Here is a 20,207-nt window from a genome sequence, read left to right as displayed (position 1 = left end):
ATACGTCGCAAACATTAAGAGCCAGTCAAAAACAAGGTAAAACTGCAGTTTTAACTAGTTCTCATATAAAAGTGAATTACTTGAGAGGATAATAGCTGAAGAAATTAAAGAAAGAAAATAGGAAAATAAAATACCGATCGGTATCATTTTTTTCTTTTTTGTGGGCGGTTATACGAATAATTAACAAGTCATAATATTTTTACGGCTTATATCTGCTATTACTTTAGTTTGGAAGCTAATTTAGAAGAAATGAACTTTTTAATAATATTTTTTTTTTGTCGTAATAAGGAAATAATTCCCAGTAAAGTGACATCAATTAATGGAAACACAAAGTTAGTGGTTCTAACAAAACAAACTTCATTTTAACTAAAAGATGTTCGACAAATTAATTCCAACCTTCGTAATGAAGTTACTTTAATTTGTGCAGATAAAAGGTTGAAATTTGCACTTAATTTGCAGACTTTCACCTTCATTGCAGTACAATTGTTTAGAATTTGTTCAAAATATTTCTCGTAATGAAAACTTCATTCGTTATATCAGATTCTCGCTTCAAGAATGTTATATCAACAAGGTTCGCTTTTTTGTATCACAAAGTGAATAACTTCAAGAGCATTGCATTCAACATCAATTTTACTTCATTTTTAATAAAATCGGACTACTGTTCCATGATATAATGAAAATGTTATTAAGAATAAAATCAAGTTAAATTTCTATAGTTACTAATTGAATTGAAATTATATAAGTTAAAGTGCAACTTAATGATTTAATAATAATAATAAATATCGATTCCACGGAAAAGATTTTGTGAGATTTAATGTTTGACATTAAAAAAATAATCCTAACAAATATAAAATAATTCAATAAATATTTGAAAGAGCAACTTATAATGTTGCACAACTACAAGACCGTCTTTTATTTTCAGTACTGGTTTAATGATTTTTTTTAAAACAAGATAACTGGAAAGACGGGTCCGAAGATAGTTATTCAGTTCACTTGAACTCTATCATCCGTATTACTTTCCGAGCGTCTTGATTTTGTTCCAATCTTCTCTAATTACATAAATAAGTACTCAAGCAAGAAAGAATATCTCTATTTCTTGAAATAAATACAATTAGTAATTTTCTTTAAAAAATATCTTCTTTTTATTTTTAATCTTTTTTATTTTCATTCACTTTAGTTCATAATAAATAAGTCATTTTTTTTAAACGTTCAATGTTTTTAAGAACAAATTAAAGACATTGAATAAATTTGGTGTTTTAATAATAGTGTAATAATAACAAATGTAAAACCATTTCTTCAGGGAATTTAATAATCCTTTGAGATAACAATGAACTGGAGCATGACTATAAAACATGACCATGTATTTCAATTGACTTCAGAAATTTACTTTATTACAACAACACAATAAAATTGTTATGAAGACATTTTATTTGTTACAGAGCAACAGTTTTTATATAATTTTTTTGGAAGTTACAAACTGTCAGTTCTCTATGCCAGTAAGCGTTCTTTTTCTTCAGATGGCGCTGACAACTTGTCTAGAAAATACTTTCCTACTTCAATCTTTTCAAAAAACTTTTTGCTTCTGTGACGTAATTATTTGAAATGACTATATATTTTTGACGTTCGTATAAATTAATAAAAAATTAATAAACAGCACTATTTTAGTTTAAGATTAGGACAATATTTATACAGTTGAAGCCCTCGGGTACGAGTTGAGATAATTATGCGTCTCTGTCACATTATAGTCCAGATATACTGGGCTATTGTATTGCATTGTATTCATGCACTTTAGCGGTACATCTACCCTCTGGATGACACAATACTCCTATAGGTATAACGTATCTCTTACCAGCTTTCACTGCCTAAGATCTATCTCTCAGCAACAAGACTATTGTCTTACATCTGGGTGAAATTCACTGTAAATTTCGCACGTCATTTCATGGCGCTGTCAACTAGGGTAGTAACGTACGGCCGAGTTACTCGGTAACTTTAATAAAAAAAGTCGACAAGTTCGCTGTTTAAACAATGTCTATTATGTTATTACGCAAAATGTTTTCGTAAACTAGATAATAATTTAAAAAAAAATAGCTAACAATGAAGATCACAATATATATAATGTGAGTACTTTTGAAATAGATTTAAAAAATAATATTGCGATGAAAGAATCAATTACAAGAACAAATTTATAGAGCCAACTTATTAATCAAAACTCTGCCAAAAAATTAGCCATTACCAAAAAATATATAAAATCGTAAACGAGAAAAAATGTAGGTCAAGACTTTTCTGATGATACAAAATTTAACTTTAAAAAAGCCATTTTATAATATAAATACGCCGGAGACAAAATTTACCTCATTCTCTTAAATTATATAGATGATAATAATAAAAACAAATCAAGATAATTTATTTTTAAGCTAAAAAAAATGTACAAGTAAAAGAAATGTGAAATCTTGACCAAGTCCTGGAATTAACAGAAAAATCCTTGGTACTTGTGTTACTGACAAGTATAAATTAACCCAATGTATTATACAGCCCTTCTCACAAGGACGTAATTCATTAATTTTCTCTTATCGTCAAAGAGAGAACAAGTGTGAAAAATAATTAACTAGTCCTTTGATAATGTTAGTGAATTTAAAAGGGTAAGCACGTACTTTTTTGTTTTCGTTAAATTTTATTCTATTTAACAAGACCATTTTACCAGCTAAACTCTGATAAGCATACTGACTAAATACACTTAACTCCATATTTTATGTACCCACTACACTCAACTCGCTGTATAATTATTACCAACTATATTATGTATACACATATAATACGTATGTAGATGGATAAATATATGTCGAGGCAAAATACCGTCTTGATATTTGTGCAAAGGCCAACGGGATTATCGTAAATACATCATTAGAGCCCTATCATATGTAGATTCAACCACGCCAAGCTGATTACCGTCAATATTATTGCTGTGAGGTTACAACTTATCTCCATGAAACGATCTATTCACCGACGTTCTGTCGAATTTTACACACATGAAAGTATAATCAGATGCTAGCTTGCTAGCTAGCTGATATTTGACTTGTACCAAGAAAATGTAATAATATATATATATTTTTTTTTTCAAATGTATCTTTTTACTTAAACTTTCAATTTTTAGAAAATCGCGTCTTTTTTTTTTTTTTTTTTTTTTTTTTTTTTTTAAAATTGAATCATCCAGCGAGAAGTTGAAACAAGTAATTAAGAAAAAATCACTGTACTAGATGATGAAAGTAGTACCATTACAAGCACTCGAGAAATCTTGTACGTTTTTGCTCCAGAGTATGGAATTACTCATTTGATGTAACAAATTACAGTCATAAGTAACATTTTACTACCTCCGTAGTATCCAAAGGTACTTGCCAACAATGGTACATTTAATTAAACTGTAATAATTGTTTAACTTAATATAATAGCGCCGAGATATTTCTACAGCAATTTTTCAACAGACAGTTATTTTTTTGATTTAGGAAATTCTTTTGTGCTCTAATTTCAAAGTAGGATAAATAATGAGAGAAATATAAGGGAATAGTATTTATGTAGTTTTTATCTCTTTTCTCTCTAATTACGGTATTTTACGCAAAAGCTTAACCGGAGCTAAACAAAAACACAACATACGGAGTAAGTACGTGCTCTGAGAAGCCGAAGCAACCAGCTGAATATGCCATTACTACTGAAATTCGCAGATTAATTAATTGCGTTCAAGTTGTATGATAAAATATAAATTTGGATTTATGTGCTGCTTCTCCGTAAACCGATTTATCTTGTTGCGAACGGAAAGGGGTAGGAAACAGATTAAACTGCAAGAAGTGCTCATTTTTGTAATGTATAAGTAATGCTCGGGATAAAGTGGAACGTAATGAAATAATTATAATAAGGGTGTGAAAAGTAAAAAAATTCTGAACGGTATTTTGACAGTAATTTGACAGATAATTTTTGATAACCAATGTAATATCTAAATTAATATACGTATATGGATAAAATTATATTATAGTTCGCAGCTGAAGCCAAAAGGACGTATTACGGCAGCTCGATCGGGCTGACTGCCAACAAGGCGTTAAATTTTTTTGTTTATCTCGAAATCGTTTATCTCGCAAAGATTTGCAAGGTGAACATTTTTGAGATTAAAAGAAGCATGCATGGCTTCTGTGTAAGGCAAAAGAATGTGACACTTATTGACTTTAATACCACGATTTTTGAAATTACAGTAAATCGTTGTTCGATGCACTAAGCTTGTAACAATGACTTGTAACTTTGACAAAACAGTTTTGCTAGCGTAAATAATCCGATTTGTTAGAATAACAAAAACGAACTTGTTGCGCCAATAAAAACATTTTGATAACGTTCAGTTAAATCTCTTGGAAATTATGTTAAAATTTTTTTTACGAATTAGACACTGAGAAACAAATTTGTTGATAATATGTAAGGAAACAAGTGATTAAAATTATCATATGTGTAACATTCAATATCGAAGATATTCATTTGAATTTTTTATTTTATCAAACTAAAAATTGAAAAATGTTACAGGGTACTACAGTACGTCTGATAATATATCCAAGTGTATTACTATAAAATCGTGCATGATAAAAAAAGTTGTAAAAAGTAGTTTGCTTAATAAAATCCTCTAAAACTTATTGGTTAAAATCTGTTCTTTATCTATTTCCCTATTATCCGTAATCTGCAGTCCACGGCACGTCGAAATGAGAGATTAAAGACTTTCTACCTCTAGTAGGTCATATATAATACATCCAAGAGTAGAGCCGATTCATGCGACTAAAAAGTCGTCGAAGCTTATCGAAGGTCTTTTTTTAAATTTTTTTCATCTGTCCTTCTATTCGTCGATCAGACTTTGTACCGATACATGTTCATAGATCACCTTTCGACTTTGAATATCCAATTACTAAAACACACATACATCCATACATCAGCATATCATCTATATATTTCACATACTTCTTTATTTGGTATTTGCCCGCCCTACATATGTCGTCATCTTTTTTCCCCGAGTTATTTTTTATAGACTTGTTTTCATACCGTCAAAATATTTGTTTTTTTTTTCTTTTTTTTTTTTATGACCGAAGCAAACAAAGATTTGATACAGGGACACATCTATAGCTATATCTTGTGAGGAACCGCAATATATAATATTTTACATCGACATCGGACCAAAATCGTATCACCAAACACACCAATCTGTTTCGAAAACTTTTTTCAACAAAACACTATATACGAAAGCATTAGCAAAGTTTGGTTGAAGTGTATAACATATTCATAAAAACAACTAAAAGTAACAAATAAACAATCCATCATATTGAATATAAAAATTCATTTTATAAAATCTGAATAAAGAAGTAAACCAATAGCGAACCTCTTCGAAAAGCACTACACCCGTATCTGCACATACATCCACAATCCACTTTATACTTTGGAAAATATTATTTTTCACAATCTTATCCAAACTTTTCGCCCTTTTGTATGTTGTATGTAACAAGTATAGAAAGTACACGGAGAGAAGAGATTCAATTTTGTACTGATCAAAGTTTCAGTTCATCTCGATCTCGATCTCCATCTACAACTCTGCACAGCTAAGCGTAAAATATATTGAATTTGACCCACCATATAAAAACAACCAAAATGCTACGTGAAATTATTGTAAGAATAGAATAGTATGCACCGATTAAAATTCGAAACACCCCATTTTTGTGCATTTTTTAAATATTTTAGTAAAACAAAAAAGTTATCCACAATAATAAATAGAAAGATCACAATTTAAATATTAACAAGAGGATAATCTCCTTTAGAACTCTGACCTTCGAAAGCAAAGTGACGAGACGAATTGCAATAGGGGATATTTGGTATCAAGAGTCGAACATTGACCATCGACATTGAAGTCGAACGTCAAATCCAGATCCAGAGTCTGGAAGTGCATCATCACCGAGAATGCACGTCTAGTATCTTGAGCTCTGTCAGTAATCATTACTCGGGTTGAACGTTCAACTGTCAAGTATCGGCTCTAGTTATTACCACCCTCGGCTAGCGAAGCCCAGAACCCAAGGGATAATTGAATTATTGAGTGAACGACAACGGTCTCCATATTCCATATTCAGAATAATAATTATGTTGTTCGGAAGACTCATGGTGGATCGTGGATCGTGGATGCTGGATGGTAGTCAAGTGGTATGGAGGCGCCTCTTCCCCATACCTAGTGAATCCATCCACAACGATTATCGCCGGTTTCCAGTGCTCTGTGTTCGAGGGCAGATCTCTCGTAATCTCGTTCACCACACACGCATGCCGGGATTAAGGGATTGAGATGTTGATCCCGCGATCACGATACTTTGACAAAATCATGTCAAATCTCTGGCAACATGTCCACTTACTACAATAACAATACAAGGGACTAGGGACTAGGGACTAGACGTTAACAATATATAGTTACTAGTATACTGGCTAAATTTATGCTCCGTTAGACAGTTTCATATTTTGGATTTTTATTTTGTATTCCTGTAAAAAAAATTTTTTTTGAGATGGCCTCATATGCCCATAAATAATTTTTTATATATCCTGACATGAAAAGTAATTGAAAAAAATAATTGAATGATATTACAAATTTTTTTTGTATTAGCTTTTACACTGCATGTAGGAGGCATCAAAAAATACTTTGGTTGGAGGGGCTCAGGGGGTGTTGTAAAACGAAAAAGTGAAAAAATATCGGCCAGGGAACATCAGCTGCCGTGTCCCTTTCACCGCTTTATTATGCAAGCACTCGGTGTGTCCCATATCTTATATTTCATACGAGACAGCTAAGATTTATGCAAAATTACTTTCAACCTGGTGGCCTCTCTTTATTCAACCGCTTCTAGATTACTCAATATTTTCACCAAGTCAATCAATTTTCGAGGGGTAAAATTTTTAATAATTGACAAGCCGTTTGATCTCTGGTATTTTAGTTTCCATACGATTTTTTAAATATTATTTTCAAATAAAGAACCTAGGCTATAGATATCAAATTTTTATATGCCTGTGCAATACGTATAAAATAGAATTTTAATTTGTTCTACATAAAATTAATTAAACAAAAAAAAAAATTTACTGAATAAAAACTCAATTTTGAAACAACGAAAAATATATTATTCACAATAAAGAGAATGTAAACATCATGATATACCCATGAATAAATCTGGGTCACGAGAGATTTTTTTGTGCTAACATTTTTCAATTACACGGTTAAATATTCTGAGCTGTGTATTTTTACCGATAATAATTAAACAACAGTTTTCATGTTTTTTTATTTTTTTTTTAATTAGATAACATGAAGTGCTATACATTCCATTCATTATGTAGATTTCAGGGACGCTTTCATTTAAAAAGTCTGTGCGTAAAAACTTGAATAACAGGACCTACATTACATTTGAAAATTTTCACATCACTAATGATTATTAATTTATTTATCAATGCGTTTTTAACCTCGTTTTATAATAACCATAAAAATAATGGATAAAATATACTTTATGGATATAAATACCAAGTGGACATTTTTAAAATTAGTCTTTTGAAAGAAGCAAATGAAAAAACTAATTTATAGTTAATTTTAAACTTTTACTTAACCAACCAAAAATTAAGCGTGCTAATTAGTTTATTTGCCATATTGACCAATTGATTATAAATAAAACTTATTTTATCAAAAAAAGTATTAATTAATAAACTTTTGATTGTAATGACTAACTAACCAAATATTTACCAATTGAGATGAAAATAAGAGGAATTTAATCACAAATTTAGCCTGAAGCTTAAAAAAGTAATATGAAGTTTCAAAAACCGAACATTGATAATGAGATTTTTAACAAAGTAATCAATGCTTTTCAATCACTAGTCGCTGGAGAACAAAATTATCCGGGTATAATTAAAGTTGAAATGTGACTGGAATGCTAATTAAAATAATAACAACTCTAACTTTTTGGGTAAATCAATAATGGTGAGAATGTTTTGACGAAAAAAAGTAAATTGAAGGCGATCTCAATTAACAAGGCGAGGATAATACATAAATCTAAAAAGAAAGAAAGTGCAGTTCTTTGTGCTATAAACTGGAGTAATGAATCAAGAAGTGGTGCTAGACATACATGAGATCAAGTGTGTCACTGTAGACTGTAGTCGGTGCGACAGAGGTCAATGAGCCCAATTCACTGTTATGTACCGAGTGAACAAGAGGTATCGATTGTGCGAGTCGATGATCGTTGGATAGGGTAAAAATTCAGATTCGATAGCTGACTCCCACGCCCTTTCCCTACCCGGATAGAGCTGGAGTTAGTAGCGGATGGAATGGAATAAAACTCCTATTCGTGGAGCATACATATACAGTCTATATAGTTGTGACCTAGAAACTAAAATTCTCCGAGCTCCAAGAGCTGCCAAATTTATATTATATATCTCTACGGCTATATCAATCCGTATCATACACGTTTACACACCCTTGCGCCCCCGTAACCTCTACAATGGACCAAACTACTCTACACACTACCATGTATTGTACTATTCATATAAATTCGTACATTCATACAATCATACATTTACAAGCAACCGATTCGATGTAGATACATTTATAATGCCGCGATACGCCGCTGCTTGTAACATCGACGTACAAAACATACAAACTTAACTCCTGTACATGCTCTTTTATGAATATTTTGTGTCGGCGATAAAAAGAATGAGCTAAAGTTTGGAATACTGCCCGTTTAACCTCACCCCAAACTGAGATTGGCTTTCCCGTTTTTTCTCGTTCTGCCATGAACCTGTCTAAGAAAATGCCCAGAGCCTTCAATTGACCGTCAACACTACAGCCGCGTGACCCAGTACAGTCAAAATTTTCCGGTAAGATCTAAAAGAGCTGAGATAGAGTTTTACAAGATATTGATTCGATGTAATTATTTGCTTGCTCGAATAGTCCATTTTTTCGTATCTAAAAATCATCAGATAATTTTTTAATTAATATATTTATACTTTTTACGAAAAAATTATTCTAAATTCAATGTAAAAAAAAAAAAAATCGATCTTTTAAAAAAATATTTTTGATTTGAACCGATTTAACGTCTTTATATTTTTACGATAAATTTTTTATTATTTTATGAAATTATTACAACCCATTAGTTGATTTTTTTTTTGTTGTTTTTGAAATCAATTGTTTTTTGAAATGTCTCTGCCCAATGCACTTAATTATTTCCAGCGATTAATTTCGGCCCCTCGATAAATTCAAACCACCGAAAACAACTTCCGCGTATCAATAGATATAAATCGGTAGCGTGTAGGTGTGTTACCATTGAAGCTGTTTTGACGATTCACTGCTGAAAACGATTCCATTACCGGTAAATCAAATAGACTTGGGGAATTTTGTTTGTGTACACAGCGCTTTAAACTTTTAGTCGATGCCAGAGAGTGAAGTAGATATTTTACTACTACTACTCTTACTACTTCTGATTCAACTATAGCTAAAGCTACAACTTCTACAGATGCAGCAGCAGTTCTCGGAGTAAAACAAAGTACAAAGAACAACCGATTCGAAAGAAATAACTGACGGGATACCGAGGGGACTAAATCGGGGATGAGACCAACAAAGTGTACCGAGAGATGAATGAGCCTGTGTATGTAGTGATTGGAGAAGGATTTCCACCCTTGTACGCTCCCAGGCCACCCTCGGTCTATATCTATGTCTGTACAATATGTGTAGAGTGTATACAGAAACTATTACACACAGCTAAATGCACTATTTTTCTATTTTTAACTCATGATGAAGCTGTATAAAAAGTTTATGAGATTTCCGCGGTTATCCAGTGATATAATTCAATGTCGGTTTTTTTGTTGTCTCTTGGGGCAGTACATCACCCTCGGACAGGTTTGCTGCCATGGGGGCCTGCCTCAGCACTACGTGGGGCCTCATACATTACGGTACCTACAGCACGTTTCACCCCCACACTATTTATATATTTATACACATATTAAATCCACCGAGATTATATGGAGTCGTTTATTTATTTAACAGCAAGGGGTGAGCTGTAACCAATCGAGCAATTCACCCGGCAGCTACTCGCTCAGGGAAAATGTCCGTTTAGGCTTCTTGGATTAATCACACGGACAAAAATTACGGCATGAAAATTTGGTCGGATAAAAAATTTCTTTTGATTCAAGAAACAAATCTTGAACTAAAAAAATTATTTTAAAGAATTTTTTTGTATTGAATCAAGCGAAAAATTTGTTAAATGTAAATTTTTCAAAGTTTGCAAGTGCAATTTTTTATTTTTATAAAAAAAAATGAAAAGCTATTTATTAAATGAAACCAAAAAAGAGAAAAATTCAATTATTTTTAAAATATTAAAATTAATAAAAATTGTCAATTGTTTTACATTGTTGGGGTTTCACTAAAAAATTAATTTATTAAATTAACTTTGTAAATAACGAAAAATTCATTATTTTGTGTAAATATTAAAAGAAATATACTATAAAACAAGGTCACGAAGAATCGATTAGTTAACAATTTTTAATTAATCGGTTAAATATTTATAGAGAATATTGTGGGTGAAAAAATTAAAAAAAAATGATAAATTTTTTAACTGACTAAAATTTATTTAAACAAAAGAAATTTTTTTAAGCTCAATAATTCTTCAAAATAATTTTCTTAAGTTAAGATTCTTCCTCTCAAATCAAATTAATTCTTATTCCAGGGAATAATTAAAAAAATTGTCTAATTTTTTTAAGGCTCATGCTTCATAACGCAACTTTAACTTTCTCTCAACATAATAACACTAACAAATTCTCACAATGTGTTTCCTGTAAGTATGACATAACACGGATCATATAATGTCTCAACACATATCCAGTAATTTTCACCTACTTTTCCTCTGGTACATATAAAACTAAAAGTAAAAAAAACCTCATGTTAGCTTAATTTATTTCTGGAGGTTAAATTTTTTATAAAACTTTTTCGTAGCGATTCTTGAGTTTATTTTTTCTGTGTACATTCGGAGCGTAACATCCCTCGCAGCCCGTAACCGAGAATGTTCCGAGGGCAATAGGGTGCGAAACTTTAATAGCTCTGCGGAAAGTTTATTCGGGTCAGGATTTGGTTCTTGCCGTCTCTTTATCGGGGAGCCTAGCAATCGCGTGTCTTGTCCAATCCAGCGTACACTTTAAGATGAATATCTTTTTTCCGGTTGGTATTAGTTTACCCGTAGACTAAACCCGAGGTGTTTTGCTACTTGTATTCAATTATACAATATTAAAATTAAAATTAAAATATTAGTGGATTTAATTATCTTATACCGCCGAGACTTGTTCTTTTTTATTCAAGGAGAAAGTTTTTTTTTTTTTTTTTTTTTCCAATTTATATCAATTTAAAATTTTCAATGTTGGTGTTGTTTGTTGTAAAGCTCGAGCTCAATTACTGATCAGCCTCTGGTGTACAGCGGGCAACAACTGGCGTATACATTGTTTCTACGAGAGTTTCTGCAATTACACGGTAGAATTCAACAGTGAACTTGCTGAAACTCGCGTTCTGGAGTAACGAGAGAATCAGCCAAGTACACTTTGCTTTAAAAATTATGGTTCAGTTACTAAAAGAGTTTTGATGCCGGTAGACGTATTATACAAAGAACCGACCTACTTTTATTTTTAAAACTCCCTCGCTTTAATTTATAATCAACTAACTAATTTACTAACTTAAAAATAATGCCGTTCAATTGTAAATTAGTTTTCAATTTAATAAATATTTTGCTTGGAACTTTAAATGCATGTCTTCAATAGAAACATTAAGTGCCTTTCAAATTTATGATTCACTTTTCTAAGAGTTAATTTTAATAACTTATCATTACTCAAGTTTTGACGGAAAATTTATTAAGGTAATAGTCTGGTAACTTAGGCCAATTTTCGTATCTTTTTTATTTATGTATTAAAGATATGAAAAAAATTTTTCGAAGAAATTTTATAGTTTATGCCTTCCAAAAAAGACATGAAAATCGGCTTAAGTGAAAACCAGACTACTACTATGAGAGAAATGCAAGTGGAACTGAGAACAAAAAAAAATCAAATTTATTATTTCTCCGGAATATTGAAATAAAAAATATTTACTCTTTTTACATTGATGAGTTTTTAATTAAAAAAAAAATTATCTAATAAATTAACGTTTAAAAATAAAATTAATTTTTAATTATTTTGTGTTGATATTGAAACGATGTGAAAAAATTAGGTCATAAAAAATTGTTTAATTAATATTTTTTAATTAAAATTTTAAATATTTTTCCGGAGGTATATTGTATAAAAAAAATTCAAGTTAAAGCAAGCATAAATTCATAATAAATTCACAATACTAAAATTAATAAATAATTTTTTTAGAAAACCTAACAGTTAAAAAATGTTTGATGGATTCAAAGTCGAAAAGAATTTTCATTTATTCAAAGTAAGTAAAATAATAAATATCAATTAAGCATTCTAAAAGATAAAAATAAGAAAATGAAACTAAGCTCTAAAAATTTCCTCCTATACCATAAATCTAGCTACATGGTAGCATAATCCAGGCTGATGTAATTCACAAAAAGATTTCAATCCCTCTAGTTCAACACGATCGGACTCGGATCAAATTTTTATTTCTATTTATTTCAGATCTCACTTCTCTTTATCTACTGTAGCCTTTTTTATTATTTCAAGCAAAGTAGAAGCGAGCGATCGATCCTTTTAGGATTTCGGTAGGAATTTACCCGAAAACCGGCGACAAGACTCGGTATTTTTACAACCAATATACGCCAGCTAATCCTTTAACTAGTCCTATCAGTGCTCCGGTCTATTTCGCCTCTACTATCTATAAATATAAAAAAGACTAACTAAAAAAGTACTACTATTTCAATATGAACCAATACGCAAAGCTAAAAAGTGTACTCTCTGATGGTGAATAATAAATTTATCACTCCAATGAATAATTTATCCAAAAAAACGAAAGACTCAATGGTTAAAAAATTCTAGCGATAAAAACGCTCGTGTTAAAACTCATTTAATAAACACGACTCTAAGTACTTTTATTTACATTTTTTTATGCTCAGTAAAAAGATCTCGTTATTTTATTTTTATTCGCCAGTTTACGCGAATGAACGAACGAACAACCAAATAAATAAACAAACAAATAAATGAATGGATGGATTATTAATGGGAATAAAAATAAAAATTCATTATAGTCTCGTTAAAATGTGCGACTTTTTTTAATTTTATTTTTATCGAACCCGAGAAAACAAACCAATAAACAAAAAAGGAGAATTATTTTAAAAAATAGCAAGAACGTTGTGTGGCGAGCAGGTAAACAGTAAAACTAAAGATCGGCTCCATGGAGATCGTAAATAAACGAGGGGTCACATTTGTACGGACTTAAAGTATCTATATGTCAGTAAAGTGTTGTTTGTTTGCAAAGATGTTAGTATAGTAAAGAAGAAAAATAAGAAGGAATGAGTGTGTCTATTCACAGCATACCATGCCAAAAGTGTCGTAAAGCGATCGCTCTTGTACCACACATAAATTACTTAACATCCTATCCCCGGTATCATTCGTAAACACTCGTTTCAAAGCTCTGCCTTCAGGCTAACCGAGCCGAGCTTTCACTCCAAGTGTTTAACTGAGAAAGTGCTTGCTGCGACTAAAGTGGCTCGGTCTTCTCGATAATTTTTACTTGTTGTATGGGACACGGTCAGAAACTAGATATCCTGTCTGCGATCATCTATTCTTATCTCGCAAACATTACATTTTTTTATTTCTGTAGTTTAATGTCAATGATAAATCTTTCGTTTAAAATTAATCGTCGGCTTTATTGTGATAAAATAATCAAGTTAATGCACGAGTACATAGTAATCAATAGTGTTTTTTTACTGAGTTTAAATTATTGTCAAGATAATTGTTTTTTTTTTTTTTTTTTTTTTTTTAATCGATTTACTTTTTAACAGAAAATTAATGTTTCAAGAGTAGATTTTTATTTTAGTGGTGGAAAAAGGACGGACAATCGTTGAACTTTGATTGTTTAAAGTCATTTTAATTTTAAATTCGTCGTAGATAAATTTAACAATTTTTTTAATTCAATTTAAAAAAATTAAATAGTAAAATTTTCTGTCTTTGATAAAATATTTATAATTTTAAGACTCAAAAAAACAACTGACTTATCGTTCTTAAAATAATAAAAAATGTACGAATTTTTATCACGGGAAAGCTAAAAATTTGTTAAGCTTAACAGTCAAGTAAAAAAGTGTTGAATTTTTTAGTACATTTAAATAATTGCATCAAAAAACAACACTAAATTCAAATGGACCGTTTCCAACTCCCAGATTGTATTGATTCAAGCCGATTATTTTTTACTGTGTACAAAAAAGATATTTCAGTAAAAGCCACGAGTATTTAATCGATTTCCTTTGTTTATTTTTAAATTACCAAAGGGCAAAGGCAACTTATATTTTATTTTTACTCGACCGAATATTCTGGTGCTTTTTTTAGATTTTTTTAATCGCGAAAACTTTCATCCTTGAAAATGGAGCATAAACTGAACTTGAATGAGTTATGTAGGTTTGAAAAGTGAAAAAGCGGACAGCGGGCCCCTGGGAATCTTACCAAGCTCTGAGTGACGCCTGGAAATGCCGAACTGATTTTTCAATTTTTGCTCCCCTCAGAAACCGTCATAATTTACCTATAAATTGGAATTTCGCAATATTTTTCTCCTATTCGTAATCAATTTCAGTCGTAAAAAATATAACGTTCAAGTTTATAACATTTTTCTTTTACTTTATAAGCTCTTAATCATTCCAGATTAATAAATCTCAAAATCGATAAAGCTTATCTAACCAAAGTTATAAAAGAAAATTTGTAATTAAACTTACTAAAAGTAATTTTTAAAATTTATATATAAAATCAAAAATTAATTTGAATGTAATTATAATTATTTACTTTTAAGCTGATGTCACGATCAATAATTAATATTCTGTAATCTGTAATTATCAATATTTCACGGTTATATCCCAGCCCATTTAATTATAGTAATGGAGTCTATGTAAAATGGGACTGAGTAACATTATACATAGCTTTAATTCCTATAAATGAGACTGGGTTACCAGTTACTATGTAGAATGGAAAATATAACAACTTTATTTTCTCTGTGAACTTTAATACCGATAGAATAAGAACATTGATCGTTTTTCCTTTTCTTGAGGTCACCCAAGACCACAAAATGAACTTGTGACTTTTCCAAAGAATAACCCAAGAAGAATATAAAACCTTAATAAGAGGAAAAAAAAATAAAAAACTATATAAATTCCCAGCATACATCAGGTTAAATCTCTCGGCTATCTTAATAGCTTGTTTTTAGCCTGGTTTTCCAAATCAGCAGCAGTTAATTGCCTCCGAGGGATAATCCTAAACTCGAGTCAGTATGGTAGTACACGGTGTGAACAACACAAAATGTGTTGTACGTGAAAACAAATAAGGCAGTAGAGTAGTTTGTAGCAGTATAAGTGGAAGTAGAAAAGGCGATGACCTACTCACTAACAAACCCACCAACAAGCATTAACATTTACTATTTAAACTTGGATTTTATTTATATTTTATCCCTTTTTCCTCACTTTTACACTCAAAACACACCGATGCACACGGAAAAACCAGCACATCACGAATATTTAAAGCGCCAACCCTCTTAGTCCTGCCTGCGAATGCAATTACAAATTACTGCGACAGAGAAATGGTGTTGATCCAATACACCATGGAGAGATAGATTTATTGTATAACAATAATAGTAATAATAGCAATGACAATGATGAGAATAGTAACATTGAATATATGTGTCAAATTCTATAATACACCATGCCTCTCGAATGTCTTTCCGCTTCTACGCTAACTATTGTATATATTCATACAACACAATCATATAGAGAAGCAGAAACTGATAATGACCAACGGCTGCTCTGGAGAACTCTTATCCAACCAGAACTTCATTGTTTGATGGACAAAAGGGTATCAAATCCATGAAACGTTATGCTCCATTCGATTTTCCGGTATTTTATCATCGTCTGTTCTGGATTATATATCACCCGATACAAAGCTCTTGTTACTATCCAAATATACTTCCTAATAAAAGCTCGACTGTGCTATACTCTGAAAGTTCCAGACCAGAAAGTCATTAAGATTTATTATGTACTTTGAAATTAAACGGCTATTATAGAATTCAATATACTTCCCGCTGAGTAAGCCTTGAAAACTATTACTCTTTCGAGAAAATATTGAAAGTATGTAAATTATAATTGATATTATTACTCTTGTCCGTGATCTTGAATAATTATAAATAGATCATAAATTCTGCATTTTAAGTTTTTAATTTTATCTGCAATTACAGTAGGCCTTTGCTATATCAATTTCTAATCAATTGTTAAATTAATAGTTTAGAACTTTGCAGAAAAAATCTGACTTTATAAAACAGTTATATAATAACAAAAAAATATTTAAATGGAAAACATTTAACACGAGTGTTGACTTTTCTCAAGTGAATACTTTGTTAAAAAAAAAAAAAAAATCAAATAAAAGTACCTCAACAAAAAATGATCTTTTGTTCCGTACAAAACAAATATATTCGCAAAAATGAGTTTTAAAAATAAAATAAAAAGCGTATAAATTAACTATAAGCTTAAAACTTCCTTCAAACGAAACCGGATCGCTAAAGTTACTAGGAGTATGCTCAGTAGTTTTTTTTTTCTTGTAATATAAAATTGATGACAAAAGTGGAGTGAGTTTAGTCTAATTTAATAAATATAATTACTTTTTTTAATTTACCGCAGTAAAATAATTATAATAATAAATTACTTTGATCACAGATTTTCATTCATTTAATTTTAATGACTGTTAAGTAATAATTAAAATTTGCTTTCAAGATATTTTGTATATAATATAATCCTTAGGTAAGTTGTTTTAATTGATTACAGAAAAATATAAATAATTAAATCGCTATTTACATGTTCATAAAGTGTAAATATACTAATTATGTTTTAAAATTACAGGTCTTTCATTGGTTGAAACAAACATTCAATATAACAATCTAATTTTTTAATAATAATTCCTATACCTGTATAATGTATTTAATGATTGAAAATTTATATAATATATTCTTTGTTAATTAGCATTCATAAATTTAAGATTATAAAATACATCAGTGAACTTAGGTACTAATTTTTCTGGTAAGTTTTTACCTAAGTCATACTGATTAAATTTTATCGTACATGCTGGTATTTTTAATAATGATTGAGCCAACATACTGAGATTTGGATTTTGTTCTGAAGCTATGCTCCAAAAAGTTTTTGAACAGGTAGTTTTAGTAATTAACTTTGCAAATAAACCTTTAGAATTTTTAAAACATTCTAACTCCTGCAATCCTGTATCATCTAGTTCATCAATCAAAAATTCATAAACTATATTACTATATTTACTAATTTTCATGAAATAACTACCTCTATATAATGGATGCAAAAAATTTGCAAATTTGTTTAGTATCGAAATTCTCCATACTAATGGAAAAAATGGACCCTGATTCCTTATTGGTTTAAGATTAAAGCGCGCGTGTTTAGCGTGCAGTTTAAATTTCTAGTTACCTACAAAAAAAAAAGGGTTTTCAGTTTGCAAACGTGAATTATTCAAAATGTTTTCTCGTGAGAAATGAATCAATACAAAAGAATTTTTATATAAATTTTAATTAACGATGTTGCAATTAAAATTTTTCGACAATCGAAATAAAGAAACAAAGAAAAAAATTTTTTAACGAGATAAAATTGACAATACTCAAAAATATTCATAACAATATATAACTCTAAAAAATCAAGTTAAATAAAAAATTTATATTTATTATATGACATAAAAGCTAATTTTCAATTGATAATAAAGTTGTGAAAGTTTTAATTAATTTTTTTACAGCAAAAAATTATAAAAATATTAATTTTAAAAGTTTCCCCTTTTTACCGCGACACATTGTTTATTTTTTTTTTCTCTAAGTAAATATCCAAACATTTTTCATTCATTCGTCTCTAGATACTGTTCAGTGTGTCGCTGCATAAGTAGGAAAGGTTTTAAAAATGTATTTATGTGCATAAACTAGAAAGTGCTTTAATTAATTATTTTTAAATGCAATATTGTTGTTATTAAAAAATTAATTTTTCGTCTCTTTATATTCAGCAATATAAAATAAAACTGTAGTGTTTATTTATTTTAAAATAAAAAGACTTATACTTCTATTTTTAAATAATTTAATTGAATAATAAATCGATGAGTTTAAAGCCCGAATATATTAAAAAATTTTCCTTAACTTAATTAACAATCTCATATTTTTTGATTGATTGTTATTAAATAAAGCTCCCTCTGAATAGAGTGTGCCAATTGAATATCTTGGTCGCATTACCACGGGACATTTATCAACTCCCGACAACACTCGACAGGCACAAACTTTTTCGCTCTCTACACTCTTTTGTCGACAAAGCACAAGATTTTATTCTCCCTTATTATAATGAGAGGCAAAAAAATTATATATATGAAATAAAATTCTCTGAATTATTAAACTCACACTCATTGTTCCATTATTGTATCTAACCAAATAAAAATAAAAATAGTAACTTAATCAGCAAAACAGATTAGAGGATAAAACGAATTCAAAGCAATTAATGAATAATCTAATTATAGCAGTTGAATAATATCGTAATAAAAATAAAAATAAAATAAATATAAAGAATTGTGATTCTTCTTTTTTTTTTTTTTTTTTTTTTTAATCTCCTATATATTCTAAACAAAGTACTGTACAAGAGGGCGCCGCCCTCTTAAAGAAGTGATTTCACTTGAAAGATTTTATTTGTCGAGCTCTTGAAGCTTTTATTTTTTCACTCCTTCCCTTGTACTTATACTTATACTTTGATTTTTTTCTTGGTCTTATTCAACGTCTCCATTGATTTTGTTATGTATACGCTATTAATTGAAATTTCTGCTTTTTATACTTCAACGAAGGAATGTAATAAAATAATAGTAGTGAATTAACAATGATAATGAAATTCCGAAAAAAAAAAAAACAAAACGAATTTACAAAGTTGCTTTCCTTTAACTTAAATTATATATTTTTGAGTTTTATTGCAAAATAAGATTGTTATTTTAATAATATCATAAAAAATAATAATTTGTTGACTGTACAGTATATTGAAAAACTAAAATACGGACGAGATTGAATTTATCTACACATTAAATAATAGCGATAGCCAATCGATGTTTATAAATATGAAAGCAAGATCAAAGAGAAACTTTTTGCAATAAATAAAAAAAAATAAACCTAATACTCAAGATCAATGACTAGCAAAATAAAATAGACTGGTAACTCAATCAATGAAAACCATTGAACACAAGAATTGTAAAAAATTTATATTTGATAGAATAGTGCGACTTTTAATAAATGAATAAATTTTTTATGCAAAGCAGGATTGGAACAAGAATATTTATTGAGTTGAATATTAATAGTTCGATTAATAAATATTTGATTCAACAACAGACTATTGTGTTTTTCTGAAGGTGTTTGAACACTTTCTTTCTTCCGTGCTTGATAAACATGAAATTTATTAACTGCAGCTATTATATTTATTGGGAATATTCAAAATAAACTGTACAAACTATAAATTTGCATTTTCTCTTGAAAGATTGTATTCAATGTTTTACTTATAAAAATTTCTAATAATTAATTATCTGCTTCAATAGTTAATTTTCTAAATCACATTCCTCACTAAAATAAATTGAAATAAAATACTTGAATAAATATCATATAATGAGCGAATAATTAAAATTTCCGTATCTGAAAATAAATTTTTCCGGGTCAGCATAAAATAAACACGTTAAATTTAAATTAACCTCAAGTGAAGCGATATTAATGTCAGCAATAAATGAATAAAAAAAGGCAATTAATAAACCGCCCCGCCTGCAACAACCCCTTGAAAATATTTGTTCATAAATATTTTCATAAATCACCTCTTCGAAGCAATTAATAAAAGTGTATATAATAAAATTGAAAATAAAACTAAATAATAAAACACTTAAAGCGTTAATATAACCGAGCAAAATGTCATTAGATAATAGCATAAATTAATAATAAATGTGTAAACACGATT

General features: G+C 29.5%; 1 protein-coding gene across 3 annotated transcripts in view; it reads right to left on the bottom strand.

The window, feature by feature from the left end:
• The window catches only part of Dpr1 (defective proboscis extension response 1), a 155,343-nt gene that overhangs the window by 128,097 nt on the left and 7,039 nt on the right, over window positions 1-20,207 (bottom strand). The gene's annotated exons all lie outside the window — the stretch shown is intronic.

Source organism: Cotesia typhae, unplaced genomic scaffold (genome assembly GCF_013202065.1).
Source record: "Cotesia typhae breed Kobodo isofemale line unplaced genomic scaffold, CoteBio_Ctyphae contig_23, whole genome shotgun sequence".
In the NCBI taxonomy this organism is placed as follows: Eukaryota; Metazoa; Arthropoda; class Insecta; order Hymenoptera; family Braconidae; genus Cotesia; species Cotesia typhae.
Note: the sequence above shows the minus strand (reverse complement) of the source record. Positions and strands in the feature narration are given on the sequence as shown.